This window comes from Saccoglossus kowalevskii, chromosome 10 (assembly GCF_978046115.1).
Source record: "Saccoglossus kowalevskii chromosome 10, keSacKowa6.1, whole genome shotgun sequence".
In the NCBI taxonomy this organism is placed as follows: Eukaryota; Metazoa; Hemichordata; class Enteropneusta; family Harrimaniidae; genus Saccoglossus; species Saccoglossus kowalevskii.
The window spans coordinates 12,307,142-12,314,605 of NC_140650.1; positions in this window are offsets into that span (position 1 = coordinate 12,307,142).

A 7,464-nucleotide genomic window follows, 5' to 3' on the forward strand; every position below is an offset into this window, starting at 1 on the left:
TCCATAATTTTGGTAATTATAATCGGTTAAAGGCACATTCAAAATAGATGCCGGATCCCACAAATTCACCCTTGTGAATATCTATTTACCGACAGTAAAGGATTACACCTTTCCTGGGTATTTTGTACAATAACAAATTTAGATTTACATCTTCCTTTCTAAAACGTGTACAAATACATAACATTTATAATATTCTTTTAATATGTTTTCAACAACGACGGATACAGAGTAATATGTTGAGGGATGGTACATAGGTTATTTCGTATTCGTATTAAAGTCATTTCCATGATTCCAAAATAGTATATTATATACGTTACAACTGAAATCACTAGTATTTTTTTTTATTTTCGAACGTGTAAGCTAATTGGCACGTATATAATAATTCCAACGATTCACACTCAACTATACAAAAAAACATCCATCTATTAAATTTAAATCCATTCGTTGATTCAGACAGATGCAAAGATTTACATCTAATCTTCTAGAAGGGGTAACTGTAGAATGGCCATGTACAAAATTGCATTCCAATCTACGAGTAGTTCTTGAAATATCGTTCACTTATGCAAAGAAACATTGATATGGCATTGGACACCCGTTTGTGTTTGTAATTTCCTTTATTTAAAGATACTACATAAATCTCTTTACCTCTAACACTTATGATACAACGTATAATATGTGTCATCGCCTTCGTGATGTTTGTGTTAGATGTCATAAATTGTCAGTGAATACAATTTAAAATATTACATAGTTATTATACAAGTAGCGCTGTGTCAGGGGCACGAATCATACAAAACATTGCGTGAAATATTACACGCTGATAGAGGTTCTGATAATACGTATATTGTTTATTTGAAGACATATTTCAGACATAAACCTCATTTAATTAAATTACACGTAGTAGCGTAATCTCATCAAAATTTATCAAACGGATTAACAACTTTGATAATTTCAATAAGTTACCTTTGACGATGTTATGATTGGGTTTCCATGTGACCTCATAAATTTGTGTAAATTGATTGCAAGTGTACTATTACAGCATAGTATCTTTGGATAGGGTCAATAATTTTCAGATGTTTGTACATATATATACATGGAAATCTGCTTTCAACATACTGATTGATTGGTTAAACGTTTTGGCTGCCTTCTTGGATTTAGCCCGAACCAGAAGTTAAGATTTTTGACTTTCTCAGAGTCTATGCGCAGTGAATATTTTGACATAAATTACATATTTTGTGCTACAACAATTTACAATAAAACCTTTAGTCGTTAAGTGATCTTTTTCAGAATCACTGAATTGATTCATTTTATCATCTATGTTTAAGATTCATCAACGCTCAAAAACTTTTCATTATTGGTTATGTGGTTTGGCCGCCATCTTATATTTTAGATAATGTTATATTTATTCCACATTTGTCCTACTGTTTTGAAATTTGCCATGTCTTATCATTTGGGGCATTTGTTTTTTATGTGAGTTTCAATCAATCAACCTTCAATAATCAAAGAATTTTATGAGAAATAAATAATAATAATCTCACTCACTATTGCAGACAAGGAGATAAAACCAGTGGTGTTTTTCAAGGCATTGAAGAGATAAAACTAAAGTAAAAGATGACCATATATGATTATACCACGTCACTTATATGCATTGGCCGAGTATATTCCCCAAACTAGGTAGATACATGGAGCTAACTTCATTTTGACATCATGGTATTTCTTCTGGCAACTATGAAATAGACGCATGAAAGCTTGGTCCCTACTAATGCTGCTTACTGCGTTAATTATTGATGATGTCGTCATTAGTTTCTGTGTTTGTCTGACTGTCAACAGAATAAATTAAAGGTTATGTGCCCCTTACTTACAACTGAACAAATAATAATAAGAGATTTGGATATAGAAACAGTATTTTTGGGAATGAGTCTTTGTTAATTTTTCCAAAAGTTATGAACAAATTTCTTGTCAGAAAGGCCAATTGATTGGATTAAATGAGTGATTTTCACCTGGTTGCCATGGTAGAAGTATTCTGCAGTATTTAATAACTCGGAAGGTTATGAACAATCCATTGAATAGGACCAATTGCTTAGAATTTCAGAACATTCCTTGTCTCATTGTCTAACGTTCTTCTAAAAAAAGAATCATTATAAAATATCATTTTATATTTAGCTATTTCACAAAATTTAATCAAAATGGAAGCTTGCGTTTGTTGTGTACCCCTTGCGATCATTGAATAAGAATCCATACATTTCTGTACACAAATAGTTAAAATCGATTCATGACAAAAGTTTGTATATCATTCAAAATTCACAGTACTGAATTCAATCGCAGATAATTGTTGTGCTTTTCATCCGGTAGTATCAGCACTAACGTGGAAACAAATTGTATTTCCCTGATGCCGATTTATTTATATATTCGTACGAAACTGAATTTTCACAGAAATCAGTCAAAACAGAGAGTATAATGAAGCAAACTTTTACACACCATAATAATGATGAACTTAACATTAATCATTCAAAATTTATTGAACATATTCAAATGACAAATACGGTTGAAGTTGACATCAACTAGACTGTTCCCTTCTTGTGTTTTATACTTGAATTTTTACCTTGACTCAAAGGACTTTCTCTCACACTGAATGACAAAAGATTTTAATTTTACTATCACCAATTTTCCACACCTTTACAGCAATATCCCTATATCTCCAACCATTGGAACATATATTTCTCATTGTGCAGACTTTTCTTAAAAAAAGTTGTAAAACAAAACTAGCCTTAACATTCAAAGTATATTTTACTCATATATAATAAGCTTGTTGGCAGAAAAAATAACACTGCTACGAAGATGATCTCAGATGGCATGCATATCACTTAAACATTAGGTTTAAAGCAATGATATATGGAGGGTGCCAAATGTGGAATAAGATATGCTCATCGTTTTCAAAACACTTGACACTTCATGTACAACATGATACATCTTTTCTCACTGATTTGACTATGTTGGGCCATGTACTTGTCTGTAGTGTTTTGGTGTTGGATTACGTTGTCGATTGTTGTCAGTCGTCTGTATTGTGTTTTTGACTTTTTTCTACGACTGTATTACATCTACAGTACATGGTACAATATGGTATATTCACTTTCCCACGGAATATCATACTAGATATCAAGCCATTTTATAATTGGTATATGGAAATACAATAGATTTAAGTATGAAACAGCACTAATTAATTAATATGTATATGTATAATATGTATATTTATCATTATAATAAATTACCAATAAATTATTTAAACTTACTAGTTAGTTTTCTAGGATCGTCTTAAAATAACACAATATATTTCAAGACATGTATTAAGCGCATTCAAATATGCGTCAGAGTTTGATCAATTTTGTTAATATTAATCAAAATGGCCCCTAGATGGATATTGTGGTTATATGTCGGATATTTTTTGTTCAGTGATGTCTATATATATGTATCCCGTGATTGGTAAGTTTGTTTATTTTCGTTTAAATGCACATTTGTGATCTCAGTATACGTGTTATGAATATTAATGTCGTAGCGCAGTAACAAAGTATTGAAAATCCTGTTTTCACTTCACATGGTATATGAACCAAACACACACACGCACAAAACACATAAGTCGAGTTGCTTTACAAAAACTGTATTAAATATTACACGGCAAATTGTATTTCCTTGAATAATCTTTGTACAACATTCCTCATAGAATTCCTGCGGGAATAGTAAATATATATTTAGCAATTGTCTATGCATGACGGGTATTAAATATGAATATTTACATTTCTGCAACAAAATAGTTTGAATCGATCTATGCCAAAATAGTAACATTGAACAATATAAAATTTGTATTCGCAATGATGAATTCAACTGAATGTAATTATTGGAGTTTTTAATTCTCGTCATGAGAAGCGTCTGCGTTGCATATCTTTTTCACGACTATATTTAATTAAAATACATCCATGATTGGTAAATAGGAAAAAATCAATTGCAATGCGCACTATAGTCGTTTTATTTATTATCAAACTCAGTTTAATTTTCAAATAACTTAATGAGAAAACCGCACCGAGTTACAGTGCAGTCCCCTGAGGGTTAATTGTAAAATATAAATGTCGATATAATTATTGTGAGTATGTGAAGCAGTTGGTTCAACATAATTATTCAATGGTATTAAAAATAAAATAACATAATAGCCTAACTGTTACTTACCTACTCCTATGGCTTGCACTTACTTTCAACTTAAACTTGTCGCATACTATCTTCTCATGTACGTAGAATAATGGCATGGTTTGTCTGAATTTAGCGATCTGATTGCAAGGTATTATGGAAGACATGTGGTCCCAGCGAAACTGAACTAAAAATGGCGGCTTAAATATCTTACTAAATCGAGATCGCATTGTGAGCACTGTTCATAGTGATTGCGGATGTATAGTAAACTGCGCATGGTAATATTGTGCATGTGGCAAGAAAATAAAATGCGTCATTTTATGTAATACTCATAGTACACCACAAGTTATTGATTTTTTCATATTTTTGTTTTAATAATATACTATTTTTCGTACAGCACGTATATTTAATTTTTGAATAGAAGACATTTTACTTTACAACCTGATACATATAGCGACGCAGAAATGTAATACTATAACACGTGTTTATCAAGCAATTTCACAGGATGTGCTTACATAAAATACCCCTTGTTTTTATGATACCAGAGTTGGCCTCAATATATAGGCCATGCTTTCTCTTTGAGTATACACTTGAGAATAGTACAACAGTATCAAATAATGTTCACTGTACACTGAAATCGGTACCATGCTGCCTTGCCAATCATTGCTTGTTTATTGACAAAAATCGGATTACAAACCAGGTTCAAGAAAAGTTTTATTATTGACACATATTTAGGATAACGCATAGTCTACAGGGTTACATGAAGCATATATGTTTTAAATTTAGCTGGTGCCCACACTAATCTCTTCTCTGAAAACTATCTTTCATGTTTCCTTTCCTTTTAAAATTATGCCATATATCATCCGTCACGTTTGGTGTCATTTATATGGATAGTATACCATCTGTGTATTATCAGATACAATATAGAAACAAGTTGAGATTTGTTTTAAAACGCATTCCTGTCCGAATAACCTTTCACAATTTGTTACTGCTCTCACAAAATGTTGATTTTTTCCCTGCTCACAAGACATGCTCTCTTGGAACGAACATGATGAAATTACATTATAAATATATACACCTGGGAGAATCAGAGGCATTGCTACGAAAATAAACTAAGGTCACCGGAAATCTAGCAGTACTAGAAAAGTTGTCCCCCCCTGGGATTACTGATATAATGACTATTTCCTTTCAGTTTCCACATATTCGTATTATATGTATTTATATACCAAATGGCACCATTACCTACACGATGAGGTGTATGTTGCCTGGGTAACGACTATACGTTCATGTGCGTTTAAAAGCAGCTATTTCGCTAGTCATTCACAGCACGATGCTGTCAATCGATTAAAGCTCAATAAATCACTAGTAACAATGAATTAGTGTACAACGTGGATTCGACGGATTATATGAATTCCCTACTATTCGTATTGCATTGTTTTTTTTTGCAACCAGATACTTAAATACATATAAGCTTTATGTTGTATTTTATATACAGGTACTAAACTAGTTCAATGTTTATATTGCGAGTAGAAGCCACTGTGTTAACCTATGACTCTCCGAAAAAAAATGTATCTGCTTTTGCTTAAGGTGACTTTTTATGAACGAAAAGATTGCGTTTGCCATGTTGCTAATCGATAATCTGAGATTACATCAGCAGTACTAAAGCAAATTGATTCCCCCGTATACAAATCATAAGGGAATCTAGATATTTGTTTTTTTAGTTTAATTCGCATTTAGTATCTCGCTAATGTGCCATAAAAGAAACAATTACAAATTCTCTTGGACAAATGTATTATTTACGCGATCCGTGTTATTCGACGGATTCATCGATACGTGAACGTGTTCTTTTTTATTGATCGTATATTGCAGGATGGATTTTATTTATTTTTGTGTCAGCTGCTCAATCCCATCTTTGCATAATTGTGAAGCAAACAATTGTTTAATCCGTTGTTATTAATTTTGTCTTTTTCAGTTACCCAAAGAGGAAAACAAAACAAAACACCTGTGCTTCAGACATTCCCTAAAAGTTACTAGGCTTGCTACTATAAACCAATACATCATTTGAAAGTTAGATATAAGACAATACGGTAGTGTATATGCCGTACGGATGTTTTATTTTTTTAAATGGGTTCCCAAATGTCGTGTTGGAGTTGGATGTCCCAAAAACTAAACTAATTATGAAAATCACATAAAGGTACAATGGCGTTTAATAAACATGTACATATCCATGACGATCATTAGTCTCAACCTGCATATCGATTAGTATTTGGAGATTTGGATAAAAAACCCTACCCCTACAACTTTCAACGGTTTAAATCATAACAAAAATAACAAGTAATCAAGTAGCACCAGACCACTTATTACGACATATGACTATATAAAAGAAAAAAATCATGTACGCACATTTTATTAAACTTCATTGGCATAATTATAGGACTTAGTTCCCATCTCATTCAAATTGTATTGGTGAGTGAACGTGGTTATGAGTTCGAATTCCGCTCTTATATATTTATTAGAAATACCCAATTTACAATATTTTCATTTATGTATTTGTTTCAGCATGATGGGCAGCATTGTCCCCATGGAAAATCTTAACTATATATGTCATACTGACCATGAAATACTTGTGTTTCCTAAACATATGATGCATGGTTTTTCGCGACTTGCGCGTGTCCGACTAGTCACTGTAATTCTGTGTTTATTATATGCTGATTAAAGACGACTTAATTTTTGAAAGGTTAGTTGTATAGCGCAGTTATGAGTTTCAACGCTTGTGTGATTTATTTTGGCCTTAATTGAATGGATTTGTAAACGACCTTTACAAAAGCACTATTCAAGAAAACACGACCAACGGTTTTTTGAAACATCTTAGAACCAAACACACTTAAATATTTTGGCTTAATATGCCTGTAATTTGCATGAATGAGCTGACGGCGAAACTCCAACTTATGTTAACTTGTGCATTTACCAATCAGATTAAATTCATAAAGAAATATATCTTTATCATCGTCGAAATGATAATTTAAAGAAATCAAAACTATATTCTAACTTAAGGTAGCGGGACTATTATTTGCATACTTGTTTTCATCTTCTAATTGTGACTAAATGACAACAAATAGACCCGGGAAAGTATATATTTTTAGAATCGCCAGACTTAAAGATTTTCACAAGTGTATTTTGCATGCCCGCATTCTGCATTCTACGACGCGTTACTCAATCAAAGGTGAAAAATTACTTTTTCTGTAAAAAAAATAATTACGCATTTATGCTGGCGATAAGAAGTATTTTTTT